The sequence below is a fragment of the Gambusia affinis genome, linkage group LG02, assembly GCF_019740435.1.
Source record: "Gambusia affinis linkage group LG02, SWU_Gaff_1.0, whole genome shotgun sequence".
NCBI classification, from domain to species: Eukaryota; Metazoa; Chordata; class Actinopteri; order Cyprinodontiformes; family Poeciliidae; genus Gambusia; species Gambusia affinis.
The window spans coordinates 2,119,642-2,137,575 of record NC_057869.1 but is presented as its reverse complement, the minus strand read 5'-3'; the positions used below and the strand labels follow the sequence as shown (position 1 = coordinate 2,137,575).

The 17,934-nt window shown below is 38.9% G+C and overlaps 1 protein-coding gene across 2 annotated transcripts in view; it reads left to right on the top strand.

Moving 5' to 3' along the window:
• LOC122824515 (nuclear receptor ROR-alpha A-like) overlaps positions 1-17,934 on the top strand; it is a 48,746-nt gene that overhangs the window by 7,052 nt on the left and 23,760 nt on the right. The window lies entirely within an intron of this gene.

Here is a 17,934-nt window from a genome sequence, read left to right as displayed (position 1 = left end):
TTCATGCAATATCCAAGGGGAATGATGGTGTTGCGCTTTAGCATTAGCTTCCACTGCATGCCGTGATGATGTAGCAAATTAGCATTAGCTTCTGCTAATTACTAAGTTGCTGTAGCACTTTAGCATTAGCTTCCACTGCATGCCGTGATGATGTAGCAAATTAGCATTAGCTTCTGCTAATTACTATGTTGCTGTAGCACTTTAGCATTAGCTTCCACTGCATGCCGTGATGATGTAGCAAATTAGCATTAGCTTCTGCTAATTACTATGTTGCTGTAGCACTTTAGCATTAGCTTCCACTAAGTACAGTGTTTGTGGAGTGCTTTAGCATTAGCAGATGCTCAGCTCTCAGTTCCTGCCCCGTTGCTCTCTGTGATCTAGAAACTTTGAATCTCGTTTAATAACTCAGATATTTTCTGTTGAGCTTCCTGCTGTTGACCCGGTTCTGCGTTTGGGTTCCTTCAGCCAGTTTGGTCCAACCTGCAGCTGCCATACAGACAGACTCACATTTCACTCTGGAACATTTTGGTCTACAACCCCCAATCATCACCCTCCACCACCGTGCTTTACAGCCAGTCCCAGGTGTTTGGTTTGGCTTTATAACATTATTAGCTGTTAGCTGTTAGCATTACTTACAGAAATCAGCTAAATATTTCAGCAGGGAAACAAAAAATCGTCCTGCAGCTTCTCTTTGTGTCAGATTATTCTTGAAACCTCTGTTTTCAGCTTCCTTTCTGTCTTTGAAGCTCTGGAACGCTGCTCTGATGATGCTGCATAAATGTTGCATTATTCTGACGTCTGAGATGCGTGAGGACGCTGATGTTCAGCTGAAGCTTCGCCGCAGGATTAGAGCCACTTATTGCTGAACTAATCAGCCTCTTTTCTGCACTCTGAGGCATGTCAGCCGCCGCCTTTGATCTCTGCGTTTTTTTTCTACCTTCGTTGGAGGTGGAGTAGGCGTTTGGGCTTGATTTGCATACAAAGCTATTCTTGCTTTCTCTTTGTTCTCGCGCAGAGCGCAGAATGAGTAATTGTCTTCATCAGTCAGACGTGTTTATCTCTTTTTATTTGGTGCAGATTTGACGTTGCGGTGGTTTGGAAACTGCAGACGATGATATCTGCTGACTGACTGACGAGCTGCAGAGCGGCTGAACGTCTCCCAGAGACGCCAAGAGAAGAAAGGGAATAATAATCAAACACCAAACCGAAAAACTTTCATAATCAGCACGAAATGGAGTGGGATCTTTTCACACTGATGAAACAGATTAAAACTGATTTGTTTTGATTGTTAAAATAATATTTAGGCTTAAAACTGTTATTTTAATGGCTCAATTTATGTGTCACACTAATGTCTTGACGGCCACAAAAAGAGTTATGGAGGGCCGAATTTGGCCCCCAGACCATAAGTTTGACACATTAATTACAGAATGATAATTTCTTTTAATAAAAATTAAATAAAATGTTAACATTTAAAATAATTCTTTATTATTGGTCTGAATAAAATGATTATAATTAAAAATATTTTAATAAATAAAAATACTGATGAGATATTTAAATATTTACTAAAATATTATTCAAATATTAATATTAAAAATGTAACAATAAATGGAATACAATGGAAAAAGAATCATGTCGAATTAAAGCAGTAAAAAAATGCAGAGAAAAGTTGAAGAAATGAAGCGAGTTATTTATACAGAAACGATATTCAGCAAAATCAGCATTTTTCTGTCTATTTTTAGCGTTTTTAAAGTCGTATCTTCCTCGCATCTCAGTCAGGAGCTCATGTGGCGAAACTCTGTCGACTAAAGCGAAGCGGCGCTAACATCCAGCTGCAGGAGTGACGTAACGGCTGAACCCGGTGAACTCCATCGTTTCATCTTCCGCCTGCAGCTCTTTAAGATGCTCAGCCGGGATCAAAGCCGGTGTTTCCTGACGGCGGACGGATGGACTTCCTGCTTCCTGCTGCTGGATGCGATCGGCCGTCATCACTCACCTGGACTCGCCTACCTGTCTGGTGTCTTTACTGACGGTTCTGCTGCAAGATGAGACCAAGATATCCAAAAACTGATTCCTGTCGCAGCTTCCAGCTTCGTACATTAGAAATATTAGTTAAATGTAAACGATTATAATCAGGTTTCTGCTGATCTTTACTGTCATCCTTAAAAACATCCTTAAAAAACAATAAAATTTAAATTCTAATAAACATTTAACATAAAATTAATTAGAAAGTTTCTGTTAAGAAACTTTCTAATTAATCTTCTAATTAATCTTCAAACTGAAGACTTTACTCATCCTGTTTTTGGTAGAAAGAGAAAAATGATAGATAAACATTTCTCCCTGAGGATTGAAAGATTTCAAATAGATTCAAAACATTAAAATGACCCTTCACAGATTGATGTGTGTGTTAACACACACCTGAAGGCTCCAGATAAGAAAATGTAAGTTTAAAACGGGTCTGAAACTCCAGGCCTCCAGTCGCTGTCCTGCAGGTTTTAGATGAGCCACAGGAACAAAACCCTGGAATGAAACGGGTTCATTCCCTCCTCCTGGTCTGGAGGCAATGAATCCAATCACCTGGTTATTCTGTTCAGGTGAAGCAGCAGAGGAACATCTAAAAGGTGCAGGACTGCGGCGCTCCAGGACTGGAGTTTGAGACCCCTGGTTTAAAGTGTCCGACGCCATCCTGGGTCAGAACCAGAGCGGTTTGCTGAAGTTCTTGTCCATGACTTTTCTTTCACCTTGAGCCGGTTTTTCTGCAGAAAGTGGAGTGAAGAGTCTCCGGCCGTCTTCTGCTGGAACTGGGACGATGTCTGAGTTCCCGGTGATTGATGAAGAAGTTTCTGCTAACTTTCCGCAGCGGGTCGGTATTCTTAGACCGACCCGCCTCAGATAAACATCTTTGGGTTTTTAAAGCAGGTTGTCTTTGCTCCTGATTTCTGAGGACGTTTTTTTCTCCGTGACTTTGGACAAAGTCACACAGTGTGAGTGGAAGTGAGGTTTCTCTTTTCTCCAGGTTTCAGCTTTATGTTCACCAAACAAACCGTGGCGTTCATTAAGAAATGTTCTGGAGATTTTATCCTCAGTTTTTATCAGACATTTTTTAAACATTTTTACTTATTAGCATGTTTAATTTAATTGATAATTTAGTCGGAGCAAAACTGAATACTTTTGACACTTCTGTTTTTTATTTATAAAAATGTTTTGAATTATGAATGATTTACTTTCTGCTTCACCACTTTGTGTTGAGCTTTCATTGAATTCCAGTTAGATATCTTCATGTTTGGGGTTTTAATAAGAGAAAATATGGAAAAGTTTAAGAGGTATAAATACGTTTGCAGTAATCGCTGTGAGTCGGTTTTTAAGTTTACAGGATGAAAAAGAGATCGTACAAAGTGTAAATAGATGTTTTTAAAGTATTGCATTAGTAAAGACTGATGAAAACAAAAAGGTTTCAAATAACTTTTACATTTTCGCAAAAAAACTTTTCACGCTGGCATGAGTTGATTTTTTTGGTTGTTTGCTTTAAAAGACTGACAAAAACATGTTTCTGTTTCTGTTCCTATCAGAAGAATCTCTCCATTTTACTGAGATGTTTCATGCTAGTTAGCAGCAGCTACTTCCTGTTTGTAACAGCTACTTCCTGTTTGTTACAGCAACTTCCTGTTTGTTACAGCAACTTCCTGTTTGTTACAGCTACTTCCTGTTTGTTACAACTACTCCCTGTTTTTTATAGTCACTTCCTGTTTTACAGTCACTTCCTGTCTGTTACAGCTACTTCCTGTTTTTTTATAGTCACTTCCTGTTTGTTACAGCTACTTCCTGTTACAGCCACGTCAAAATCTGATGAAATTACACTCTGCCATCTTCCTACGTTTCTTTGCTCTTTGCTTATTTTACTTCCTTCCTTCTTTTCTTTCTTCTCTTATTTCGTTTTCTTTTTTTTGTTTCCTTCCTCCTTTCACCTTCCAACATTTTCCTTCTTTCCTTCCAGTTTCTGTTTCCAGCTGCAGCCATTCCTGTTGTGTTCCTCCATAGTTTTTTGGTCATTGTTTTTATTTTATTTTTTACCAAAACGACCATAAATGTTTTTAAACGTCACGGATGTCGTTGAGTTGAGTTTCTGTTTCCTCCTCGTTGATCTTCTCCCTCTGCTCACATCGCAGGACGAATCAAAATGTGGAAATTGAATTTTGTGGTTGTTAATATTTCTGTCCGTTCTGCCGAGCAGCAGAGCTGGAGATGAACCAGTCAATCCGTTCCCATTTTATCAAACCCACTGGTTAAACTGGATGAAGCGGCAACGTATGGGTTGCAGCTGAAGCCAAAAATGATAATAAAAAAATACAAGATTTGTTCAAAAAGTTCCCATGAATGATCCGATACTGGAAAACTGTAACGTCTGATGGTAGATCAATCACAAAATTATTAAAAACTGTAAATATTTTTGTTGTTGAACTCATATATACGACAATACAAATAGAAAAATAAATTTCCTTTAGAATTTATAAAAAGAAAAAAATTCTAATACAAATTCTACAAATTTTTAACTTTTAAATCTTATGAATTTCTCAAATTAATCTAGTTTTTTTTCTACCATTTTTAAAATGATTTTCCAAACCCAGGAGGGTTTTTTTCAAAACATTTTTAAAAAAATTTCTAGCAAATTTCCACTTTTTCAAACTCATAAATTTCCTTGTTTTCCATGAAGTTTCTGAGTTTCTTGGTGTGAATTTGCTCCTGGTTTCCAGTCACTCCGATTCGCTGCTCTGCTGTGTATTTATATTTAAACGCTGAGTGTTTCTGCTGGTTTGGGTCGGATGGCCCGTCAGAACCGGATCACGGTGGAGTCATCCGGTTGCGTAAGAGCGAAGGTGTTGGGTTCTTCACCTCCTGACGGCGAGGTGGGCGGAGTGTGACCTTTCACCTCCGCAGTCTGCTGGGAGCAGATGGAGGGGAGAGAAAAACGCCGCATTCAGACCAATATGTGACATTTCTGGGATTTAATGGTTTTAAAAATATGTATACCTTTTTATTTAAGATATAAAAAAACAACCTTCTCTGTAAATAAAACACAAAACTCCTGAAGTTTCAGTTTTGGGAAGTTTTAGCTTCACCTGGTTCACATTATTGCACATTTTTGACTGTTAATGTTTGTTAATATTAACAAATATTAATATTAATATGAATAAATTCACAAAAGCAATACTGTGGTTTTTCATTTTGGGAAACAATTTTTATTTTATTACTTTTGAAAAGGAAGTAGCTTATATATTTGAATTTAAAAGGCTCAGATGAAAAATCTGTAGAATGAGTCAAATTTGATCCGATTATGTTTTAATTAATGGGTTTAATGAGGAAAGTGTTTATTTGGGTTTTTAAAAACCTTTAGATGCAGACAGGTTCTGTTCTCCTGAGCCGGATCGGATCGATCGGATCCGCAGCTCGCCTCGCTCAGCCGGGATGAAGAGAAATGTTTCGGCCTTTGAATTATGACGGATCAGATCCAAACGCGGCTCGGCCTCCCGAAGGAGAGGCTGCCGAACTCTGATCTCAGGCTGATGAAACCCTGAAGTAACAGAAACACACACAGATCCGCCTCCAACACAAACACACACACACACACACACACACACACACACACACACACACACACACACACACACACCATCAACCTGGAGACCACAGATGTTTAGCAGCTGCCAGATTTACCTAAAAATATGATTCTTAATCTCTGGAGCTCAGAAGTCAAAAATGTGCAATAAAAACTTTTAAGATTTTGAGATTAAAGAAATATTTCAGTAAAAAACTTTTTCTAATGAAATTCTGAGCTTGAAATGTTGGAAATTTGCTAAAAAAAACAAAAATCTCACATTTTGAGATTAATCTAAAAAAATTTCTAGAAAAATTTTGGAAAAATATTGGAGCTTCAAAAGTCAAAAACTTACTAGAAAAAAAAGTGAAATTGTATTAAATTGAGAAAGTTTCTGAATTTGAAAAAATAAAAAATTGCTAGAAAACAAATCAAAAACTGAGATTGATCTCAGAAATTTTCTTGAAAATAACTTGGAAATTCTGTTTGAAAGTTGAAAATTTGCACACACAAAAAACCGTCAAATTTTGAGATTAATATTTTTTTATTTTTAAAAAACTGGAATTTCCAAGATTAATTTCAGAAATTTTATATACCTGAAAATTTTCGTTTAAAATTTGAGAATTTGCTAGAAAAAAATCTAATGAATTTTGAGATTAATCTTCTAGGAAAAACCTTTTTCCTAGAAGGTATTAGAATAACTTTCCTTTCAATATTCAGATCCTCACTAATTGATTTTTATGCCTCGGTTTAGTCAAAAACATTTTAACATGTTTTAAAATAAACATGGTAATTATTTAACATTTTCTAAACGATCATCACAAATCCTGACCAATCAGATTGATCAGATTGATCAGAATTAGTGGCTCGTGTCTGCAGAGCTCCCAGCAGAACGATGAAATGTTTCGTTGGGTTAATGAATGTCGGCGCGTTGAAGCTGATAAAATCTGCAGCTTCACATCCGACATTTAATTACTGCACTCTCTCTCTCTGACTCAAAACTCTGATGTGAAAATGGATTTAAAAACGCTCATCCTCCTCCTCACTGTGGGACTTGTGTTCATTTTGTGTTTTTTTAAGTTTCCGATTTATTTTTTTACTCTTAAGTTACCGTTTCCCCATGTAGGCGCCTCTTCCTGTTTTATTTTGGTAGTCTGGATTTGCTTGTGCAACATGTTTCTAATAACTTCTTGTTATGATTTTCTAAGTTTTTTGTAAATTTTGATCTGTTCTCTCATTTCTGTAACTACGAGCGCATTAGGACGACTGCAGAATACATTTCTGTCAAAAAAGTCAGAAGACTGTTTTATTGACTTACCATCCAGAAACCTCTTGCTGCATTCCGGTTGGTTGTACAGGAGGTCCCACTTCTGCTTTTCGAAGATGTGCGGTTGTATAATTGCAGATCTGTTTGCAGCTGTTCTAACATGTGAGTAAAAAGCTCTCTATCTAAGAATGACATTGTGTATGAAAATGAAATGAAGATGCTTTGGATGGCCTGTAGATCGATGCTAACCTGATCAATGTCACCTTTAACACAATCTGAAACTTCTAGTTGCTGTGATTTTTGACCAACAGTTTCATCAAATTTAATGTTGTGAGGATCTGATTATTATCTGCCCAGGTCCCTCTTGAGAATGAGATCTAGATCTCAGTGGGTTTTACCCGGTTAAATAAAGGAAATAAAAATGATGCTTCAATAAAGAAAATCAAGCGAGCTTCGCTGTAGGTGTAGCCAGCGGTGAGGCCCAGTGTTGGAACTAAAGATGCCAGCAGTGGGAAGCTGGGTCCGTTTATGGCGGCGCAGCTGCAGCCTCTGCATGGCGGCAGATGCATCGGGATGTTTCGGGTCTCTCCTCTGGGATCGGGCTGCTCTTTGTCTCTCTGCCTGTTTTTAGCAGCGCAGCGTCTGGAGGAGCTGCTGTGATTTATTCAGCCGCCGCAGAGGTGAGGGTCGGCCATGACGGCTGGATGAATGAGCGGCCGTCACACCTGCTGGAGGTTTATTTTGGGCTGCAGGCAGAACAAACGGCAGGTTTATTTGCTGGCTGCTGACAGCTGAGCTGAACGGTGGCGCTCCGTCAGACTGGCAGCAGTCTGGATCAAAATCTGAAAGTTTGGGGGAAATCTGCTCCTTCCAGCTGTTTCCCTCCATGTTGTTCCTCTGATCGGCTCTTTCTGTTCACACAGGAAGAAACAAACGATTTTAAAATCTATTTTCTCTTTGTGATCTTAATTTATTGTTTGTGTGCTAAATAAAAAGTACACCGAACAAGACTTTAGAAGAATACACTTTTTTTAAAAACTACATTTGAAACCGAATAAAAAGATACAAAAATATTTTTTTCTCACTTTCTAAAGTTACATCAGACAAAGATTTTCTTGTTTTAGCGTCAGTAGAATGACCAAAATTATTAATATTTGCTAAATGCCTGATAAGTTGGCGAGAACATTTTTTAGACTTTTTTAAAATATAAAACGTGAAATGTGAACAATTTGCATGACCAAACTTATTCACTATTTTAATTTAATTTATTTCATTGAAACAACACAATTGCAAAATTGCGTTTTCTCGACTTTATTGGAATATCAACAAAGTTTTGTTCACATTTGTAACGGAAACGCAGCTGATGGAACCAACCTGATGAAAGTTTCTGATTGGCTGGTTTCAGAGGAACGTCGACCAAACCGCCATTAGCTTTGTTCCCATTACAAATGTACCTAAAACTTTCCAATAAAGTCGAAAAAACATAATTTTGCAATGGCAGTGTTTTTATTAAATAAGAAATTCAGTTTAAATCACACATAAATTGGTTTGTTCTAACAATTAGTTATTAAAAACATGCAACTCCATCATCCTCCTACCACTTCCTGTCTTCTTCTTCTTTGTGGTTTCTGCCAGTAGTAACATCTGTTGGTGTTCATGTAACTCATATGATGCAAAAGAAGTGTTTCCATTGCAGTTTTGTGAAATAAACCAATTTTAATGCAGTCAAAAAGACCCAGAATAAAACATTTTTATCAAAAAACTTGATTTTTCTAAGTTGCTGTGTTTCCATTAAGCAAATACATTTTTGTATTTCCAAATTGAAGAATTTAAAGGTTAACTGAAACGCAACTCAAAGCACCAAACTGAACAATAAAGCAGAATAACAATAACCATGAAAAGTATCTGTACTGCACCAGCAGATTGAAAACGGAGCCAATAGTGACTAAACTCATTTCCATTACAAATTTGTCAAAACTTTGTCAATGCTCTGAAAAAACACAGTTTCACAGTTGTGTTGAGATTAAACAATACATTTAATAAAATTACACATAAATAAATTTATTCACACAATAAGTCATTAAAAAAACGCCATCGTCCTCTTACTACTTACTTCCTGTCGTCTTCTTTGTGGTTTCTGCCAGTAGTAACATCCAGTTGCAGGATAAATTTTTCTTTGGAGGTTTGTGAAATAAACCAGAACCAAAACGTTTTATCAAAAAAATGTTTAAATTGCTTCAACTGAGCAAACAGTTTCAAAATGTGAAATTGCATAATTTTAATGTCAATGGAAACTTCAGCTGAGTTAACCATGAATTTACAGAAGGCGTGAACTGCGGTGTGTTTGGTTGTGAAACAGAAGTTTAAAAGAAAAGAAGGAATATTTCAGCCAGAAGAACCAGCTTCCAGCTCCTGGCTGTTGTTTGCGGTTCTGTTTGGAGTCCAGGTTCTGGTTTTGTTCCTGCTGATTGATGATGTTGTCTTCCGGTTCGGTTATGGTGGACTCATCACCTTTTTCCCGGTTTTCCTTGTTTCCCAGTTGAACCAACATCACAGGTTACAGAAGATGAAGTCAGGGAGAAGCTGTTAACTATTGCAGACTTTGTGCCTTAAATCTGGTTTTAATTAATTCCTTCAGATGTGATTCCTCCTCCAGTTCCCTCTGCGCTGTTTATTTCTGCCGCCTGGCGGCAACGATTCGGATAAATGGATTAACTTATCGTCTACCAGTTTAGAGCTCCTAAACGCAGCCTGACGGCCCCCCTGAACATCGGGCGGATGGATGCCAGAGAGGCTCTCGTTAAATTCATTTCCCCCAGTTTGTGACTCTGAAGGGTTTTGACGGAAGCAGAAGAGCTGCGAGGCTGACGAGACGAAAACAGAAAAAAAAAAAAAATAAAAAATGCAAATCTGCAGCCGAATTAGGGAGCAGCAGCTGCAATTAGAGCCGCGTTTAAGCTCCGCGGTTTTTAAATAAAATTACGGATCAAATTATGTTTTATTTTCCTCAAGAGCAACATGGAGGGTAAATTTCCGTGTTTCAGCGGGTGGCTAATGTGGTTTTGTGTTTATTTGCTGGAGCTGAGAGGCTGATTAACGATCCCAGACCCAAATAAAACGGTTCTTTATGAACACTCAAAGTTAATTTTTTATAGGAAGAGAACTTAAAACACCTAAAAGGCCCCAATGAGTTTAAAAGGGGCTGTGGGGATGAGGTCTGAGCAGTCAGTATCTTCCCTGGAGCTTCCAATTTGGAGAATCTGAGAAATTCTGATGGAGAAAAGCTAGTAAGTATGAAGACCTACTTTATAAAGTTAAATAAATACACCATTAAATAGATCATAAAAAACCAAAAGAAATATATGAAAAAATATATTAATGGAGAGCTTATTTTGTCAGTCAGTTTCTTCATTTATTTTTAGTTTTTAAAACATGTATGAAAGAAATGATCATTTATTAAATAAGTCTAACATTGACATATTTATCATTGTCTCTCAGGTTGCTGGCCGCTGAACAGAGTCATTCCACAGAGAAAATCATGATTCTTATTAGAATATAAAACCCTGAAATAGAAAAAAGAAGAAAAAACAGAGTTAAAAAAATTAATTCAAACTCCAGACCAAAAAAATCTAATTCTGGTCGTACAAACTTCGGTTTGGTTGAAGTGAACTCCGGTTCCGTTTGAATGCATATGTGAACGCCAAGTGGACCAGAGACCACAGGAAGTGGACTACAGTGCAGGGCATTCTGGGTAAATACAACCAAAACAAACAAGCTAGCCTAGCGCTAGTGGGAAAAATGGCTCGTGGTTTTTTTTTTTGCCAAAAACAAAAGAGAAATTCTTCAACCGCTAAAATCTGAAGCCATTCCATGACTGTTGCTAGTCCATGAAGAAGGAAGTTGTGCTCAGTGTCTTTTGTGTCGCTTCCTTCAGTTGTTCTTGGTGCAGCGCCACCGCAGGCGAGGAGGGGAACGGGTTGCTCAGAGGTTTTGGTTTGTTTGACTCAGAGCAGAGAGAACGAGAACTGCAGCAACATGTTGAAATTTTAATCCCAAATCAAACCAAATCTCCAGACTGTCAGATGTGAAAACACTCTGAATCGACCTTCCTGAACGTAAATCCTGTAGAAACCAGAAAAGACATCAGCGATGCAGCAGCTTGAAGCCCCAGCCTCCCTCTGCTCCCAGCAGATGTCAGCGTTACATATTCTGTCCCTGATGCAACTCGCTCACACCAGCAGCAGGTGCTCTGCCAGGAGAGGAAACAGCCAAACTGTCTCTGGGACGAACGGATCCACAACACCTGGAAACATCTGGTGGTCAGAGAGCAACGTTTCCCACGCTGCGGCTGATTTGCCACGCGAAGGACAGAAAATCCAGTGTGATATCAGTGAGAATCCCTCCGCCTGTGATGGATTAGACGATAGCCGCCTGAGAGCGTGACTCTCTGCAGCAGATACGTGCATGACCGAGTGTCACTTTCAGTTTGCTGAGTCAGACAGCCGTCTAATCGCGCCGGCGGGGCTTACGCTGCATCCGCCTGCCAAATTAGTTTGATTACGTGCAAAGAAAGATGTGAAAAAAAGCACCAGCTGAGCGGAAACACACAAACAGTGACGGGTTCATGGAAATGTTCAGGGGGAAACAGAACAGATACAACTCACAGCGCTGTCAGAGATGTTTACCCCCGAGGCCTCCAGACTCTAAGCCTCGCTTTGTTCCTGTAGTTTTACCTCTATAAATACCAGATTTTATTTTAGAACTTCATTTGTTCTGGTTTTGACCTCCGTTTACTTCCTGTTGCCGCCATCTGAGGCTCAGATCTTCATTTCAGCTGCAAGTTTCCTCTGCAGATCAACATATTAGGACCATTGTACAAAGAAAAATGAGGAAACTTCTGAAGACTCAGAAATTTGGAGACTTGAAAGTCTGAAGTTTGCTTGACAAAACTCAGAAAGTTTTAGGTTCATCTCAGAAATCTTCCAGAAAAAACTGGGAAATGTTTGAGTTTGGAAAGTAAAAAAAATTGATAGAAAAACTCCAGAAATATTGTGATTAATCCCAGAGATTTCTGAGTTTCAAAAGTTGCAATCTCTTTTACTTTTAGAAAATAATTTTTTTTTCTTGCAAAATTTCCAAGTTTCCATACTTCATTTTCTTGTTGGTCTAGAAAGTTTCTGAGATTAGTCTCAAAATTTGAGGGGGTTTTTTCTAGCAAATTTTAAACTTTCAGAATTCAGATTCTGCTAATTGCTGCTGGCTAGTCTGAAGGAGCAGAGTGGGGGAGGGGCTGCGGCTCGAAGGCGGGACGAGGTTCACCCTTCTGTTTTGCACAGCTGAATGGTTGCCATGGAGATTAAAGGATTTATGAAATAATGAAAAATCAAACCAACACTCCACTTTGTTCTTGATGAGTAAATAACATCATAGTATCAAATGAAGGTATAAAAAGTTGATTCTACATTTTATTACCCCTTTATATTTTAACACTCTGATAGTAAAACAAGGAGATCGTCTCCATTTGGCTCCTTCACCGTAATAAAAATAGACTCTAGTGGTTTTATGAAGAAATCACTTCATTTGGTTGGTTATCAAGAAGATGTTTGGTATAAAAGTTAATTATTTCTCATAGACGAACACCAGACAGAAGCAACCGACACATCCAGCTGTGGTGTGATGAATTCAGATGAAAGTGGCTGAGCGCCTTGCAGCAGCGGCTGTCGGCGCGCGGCCTGGTTGGCGGTGTTTCCCCGCCTTCAGTTACAGCAGCAGAGAGTCGGTTGTGTTTGGCTGCTGGTGATAAGCTGCAGCTCTTTCATCTGAGGTGGCAGCGAACGTTACTGCGGTCAGACAGGAAGCTAACAGCAGCTCCCCGAATGTTTCTCACTGCATTGTTCTGTCTGCATTTAGAAGGAAAACCACAGATGAGTTTCAAACAGCTTCATTAGCGCCGATCAGAAGGAAGGGCTGTTTGACTTTTACCGGATCGTTTCAACGTAGACGGATTTTCTGGCTGCTGTGTTTTATATTGTTGGACGAAAGTGTTAATAAAAATGATCCAAAAAGTGAAGAGAAGAAAAACTATAGATTTGTTTACACCAGTGGTGTCCAAATAAAACAGTTAAACTACTTGTGGACATAGTATAGTGTAATTTTGTTTTGTCTAGGTTTACCTGCTCGGTAATAAAGAATTTTAATGAAGCATATAAATCCTTAAAGATCCAAAACATAAAGTAAAGTAGAAATACTGAAATGTTTGGATCGTATATAAGCGCGTATGGAGTGCCGTGATTTGCCAACAGCTGACAAAAAATACATTTCACATCAGTTTGAAAAGCTAATAAATAAATTCATGAACACAAAAATAAAGGATATTAAATCTATAATTTCAGCATGTTAGTTTTATAAACATGATAGAGTTCCAAGTAGTTACAGTTTTTTAATCACCTTTAACAAAAACACTTTATCAATTTATTTTTCTTTATCTTCTTAGTGTTGGCTAAATATAAGGTCTGTTTACCTGTCACACTTGACGGAAAAAAGTGTAATTAACCCCGCCCCCTAAAGTGGGCGGGGCCAGGAGACACTGAGGGGCGTGTCTAAGTGTAGGGATGGGTGGAGGGGGCTAGGAAGGGGCAAAAGAAACTTTGTTGCCGTCATAGTTGTAGCATTTCCTCATGAATTACTGGTTTTATGTATTTCAGTTAACAAAAACGTTTTCTCCTTCTCAGTTTTCCTTGTTGGATTTTGCTACCAACCTGAAGAGCAGATGTGAGGCAGTAGGTTCAGTAGCAAACAGAGTATGTGCCTCAGAGAAAATCAGTGAAGCTCTGCTCCAGCGAGTCACTGAAAGTTCATTCATATCTGTTTGTCTAATCCACAAATCTGCTTTTATCACCTCCATCTTAAATCCGCAGCTCATCCGACGCTGCAGGCAGCCAGAGGACGGCTGCTTCTTCGCTTCTCCTCCTCCTGCGCTGAGCTCCCTGATGAGTGGCGGGGAAATGACTTTGGCTGCTGCTGCTAATGCCTTATAATTGGCACGAGGAGACGCTCGCTCCGAACAATTACGAGCCGCTGGATCTCCAAGCTCCGCTGGGGGAGTCTGGGACGGGTCCCCGTCATGTTGGGAGCTTCAGCCTGCAGTGTTGTACATATTTAGCAGCTTTCAAAGAGGCACAGAGAGGCAGCTGCTGCCTGAAGGAGTTAAATTCAGGAGGTTTCCTCACATCAACAGCAGCTCAGGATTCACTGTAACCTTCATTTCAATTCAAATGTTTGAGATTTTCACCTCTTTGTCCTGATCAGGAGGAGAGAGAGGTGAACAAAGTTCAAACTTGTTGGATTAATCTGAGGCTTTTACCTCCCCTACCTTATAAAAACATCCAGTCATTTTTTTGGCAATAAGTTCATGTTTTTGGTGTTTGGAAAATGAGGCGTTTCAAAACTCTCCAGGTTGTTTGGTCAAATTCCGTTGTTACCTAGCAACCCATGCAGAGGTCCGCCTGTCGCCTAGCAACCCAACCAGAGCTCCATCTGATGTTGATGGTTTTCCATCACTATAACGAGTTTTGCTGGACGATAAGTTGTGCCAGAAGTTATTGCGCTAAAATATGATATAATAATATAATATTAATGCAAGAACAAATAAACTCTGATTTCTAATGAACATCAATCCACCAGAACTGGAAGACATTTGAAATATGCAAAATATATAAAACTAATCATCTGTAAACAAAATAAAATGGCTGGTTGAGACCAGAGCAGCAAGTTTAAAATTCATTCAGTATTTAATAGAGTTGACACAAAATAATGTTACGAGTTAATTATGTTTTGTTTAATTCAGCAAATGATGAAATGCTGAAAGACAGTCGGCCATTTTGACTGAAGAGAAAAATCTGTTGGTGTTTATAAGAAAACAGACGCTTATCAATTAATCGTCAGTCGGTCGATAGGATCAATTAACTTTATATTAACTCATTAATCGATAAGTTGCTTCTCAGTTTTCTTTCACCTGAGTGTAATGCAGCTTCATCCAGATGCTTCCTGTTTTACCATCCAGTTTAAGAGGTACATTTTTCACTGACTGGTTCAGCATCTTTTAACTCATTATTTATGAAAATATCTGGATTCTCATTTGGATGCAGCGGAGAAGATGCTCAGCGGTTCAGTTTGTTCAGAAATAACGCAGACATGTGAAGTGTTTGTGGTAAAGCCGCTGCTGCAGGCGCAGTTTCCCTTCATCTCGGCCGTCCTCCAGCTCTGTTTGTTGAGCTGCAGCTCCATCCATCAGCGCCCGCAGGGAGGTTCCCAGTCTGTCGCCGGCTCCTCGTCTTAAAGCCTCGTCTCTCCGCTGGGGAATCCGGCTGGAAGCAGCTTCCACGTCCCTCATGTCTGCTGCTTTCAGCTCAGCGCCGCCGATGAATTATGGAGGCCAGCAGAACAGAAGCGGCCCGTTACCGAGCGCATTCATCCCGTCCCTTCTTAGTTACTACATGGTTTAATGTTCATTTCAGAGGTTCGTCTTGTCTCGGGTTCTGCAGGATCAGCAGAAACCTTCAAAAACTGTGAAAAAGGAAATGCATGCCGTCTTTGATTTGCTTTCCTCGTTAAAAAAAGACACAAAGACAAAGGTGTCAAAAGTTGAGTAAAACAGCCGAGTGCATCCAGATTCTTACAAGAAACAGTCAGAAATGTAAAATCATGAGTGTTGATGGAATGAAATAGGGCTACGACTAACAATTATTTTAGTAATCTAACAATTAATCAATTATTTTTGATGATTAATCGATTAATCACGGCAAAAACAGGAAATCTTACCAAGTATTTTTGCTCTTATTTCTTAACACACTTGAAATATGAGAAAATTAACTTACAAGTAATTCTCAGCCAGAAATCTGAGTTTGTTTTTGGTCAATAAATCCTGATTATTGGCTCCAAATAACCTCCAGTTATCTTGCTGAGAGAACTACTTATCTTTAGTTTTCTCTGAAGATATTGGCACTAAAAACTACCAAAAATACTTGATTTTGTGCTTCTGCCGTGATCAAAGAAAAACAATTTAATTTAATCACAAGATTTTTCAATAATCTGTATAAAATTGATTGATCTTTAAGAATGTGTTCTTGCATTACCATTATATTATTTAAAAATAAAATCAGAACAACAATATTATTGTTTATCAAGATTCTTTGCTGGGAAAATGTGTTATTTTGTCAGTTCTAGTCATGACATACTGATAGTTTTTATAAATATGTAAACATATTTTGTTCTAGAGGTTACAAGCTGCAGCTTTGAAGGTGGAATAGGTTTGATAAATATTTAACTCTGTTTAAATGGATCTTTGAGATCCCAGGTTGGACTTCCTGCCTGGTTTGCTGCAGGTCGGACTCATGGATGCTGCAGCGTCTCCTCTGTCCTCGCTCTGCAGCCGTCGCCCCCCTGTGGCTCTAAATGTTTCAGCAGCTAGCTGCAGGTTGTGGGTCAGCGTGTCAGGCAGGCTTTGTGACAGACTGCGCTCTGAGTTTGGGAAGGAAATCTCTTAGCTGCAGAAGGATGTCGAGTCAATCAAACATTTATTTTTTGCGGTTTCATAACGTTTACCGAATGACTGCACCATGAATTATGATTTATTATTTAAACTATTGCTTAGAACAATCTGTACCAGCATCTCTGTTTGCAGCTAATATATCTAATTGAGTTCTTGTTAGAAAACATTTGCTGATGTCTGCAAAGTCAGTCCAGTTTATGCATGAAGCTCATTTAAAAACAGAAAACGGTGCAATAATAAAGACAGGAGTGAATGATCTGTGAAAACTCCTGCTTGGACAAAATAATCTCAAATATCTCAAATCTAAGACGGCCATTTTAGATTAGCAGAATAATATGACTTCTGTGATGCATCCATAAATTAGAAAAGATGGGAAACAAATTAGATTAGCAAAACGTTTTCAGTCACACAAATATTTTCTTAAAGGGGCAGTACCGTATTTTTATAGCATAATTAATTAGCTATATTACCTTCAGCTGTTCTGAAAATGTTACATATATCAAATATGACTTAAAAGTAATTAGACTTCTTAAATTAACATCTTGAAATTGGGTCTCTGTCTCTTTAAGAAACTGCTGCTCGTTCTGAAGCTTCGACTTTACAAAGTCATCACAACATGGCTCCTCTATGAACCCGAGAAGCAGCTCCTGTAATGAGCTCAGCAGCTCCACCAGCTGTTTGCTAATTGCTGTTGGCTAGTCTGAAGGAGCTGAGTGGGGGAGGAGCTGCGCCTCGAAGGCGGGGCTAGGTCCACCCAGGCACATTGCACAGCTGAATGGTTGCCATGGAGATTAAAAGATTTCATGAAAGAATCAAATCAACACTGCAGGAATGTTTCTGATGAGGGAAAAACTTTAAAACATGAGGTGAAGCTCAAAAACGTTGATTCTACATGAAACTTCCCCTTTAAAATGATGTAAAGAAATGACAAAAAAAACAAAGAGAGAAATTAGATGTTTTAAGGGTGAGTATGATGGTTTGGGGAGTTCTGACCCCGAAGCTGAAACGGGGACGTTCTTCCTCTCGTCCTGCAGCTCATCTGCTAACACGAGGCTGCAGCATCGTTAGCGTCTCTCTGAGACAGGAAGGGAATGTTTGTGTTTTTTCCAGCAGGATTAATTCTGCCGGACAGTCGGAGAAACAGAAACAACAGGCGTTCGCTGCAGAGCGTTTTTCTGCTGATGAAGGTTTTTGTTTTCCAGGTTTAGACTCAGATGATCAATGAAATCAAGCGGATCGTTTGTTGTTTTCTGTCTTGGCTGCTGCCTGCGTGGCTCTGTGCACAGTGTTCAGGTTTTCCCCTGTGGTGGGACGCAGGTTTTACCAGCTTTATCTAACACCATCAGGAACTGAGGGAGGCTGACTGCTGAGTGAACTCCTCAAAATCTGGTGTAGTTCTAAAACTTTTAAACTTTCAGTTTATCTTCACTACTAATCACAGATAGTTTCTGTTGTGGTGATAAAAGGATGAGAAAGTTGCAGCTTCCAGTGGATTTGAGAAGAAATAATTCGTCACGTTATCTGAAA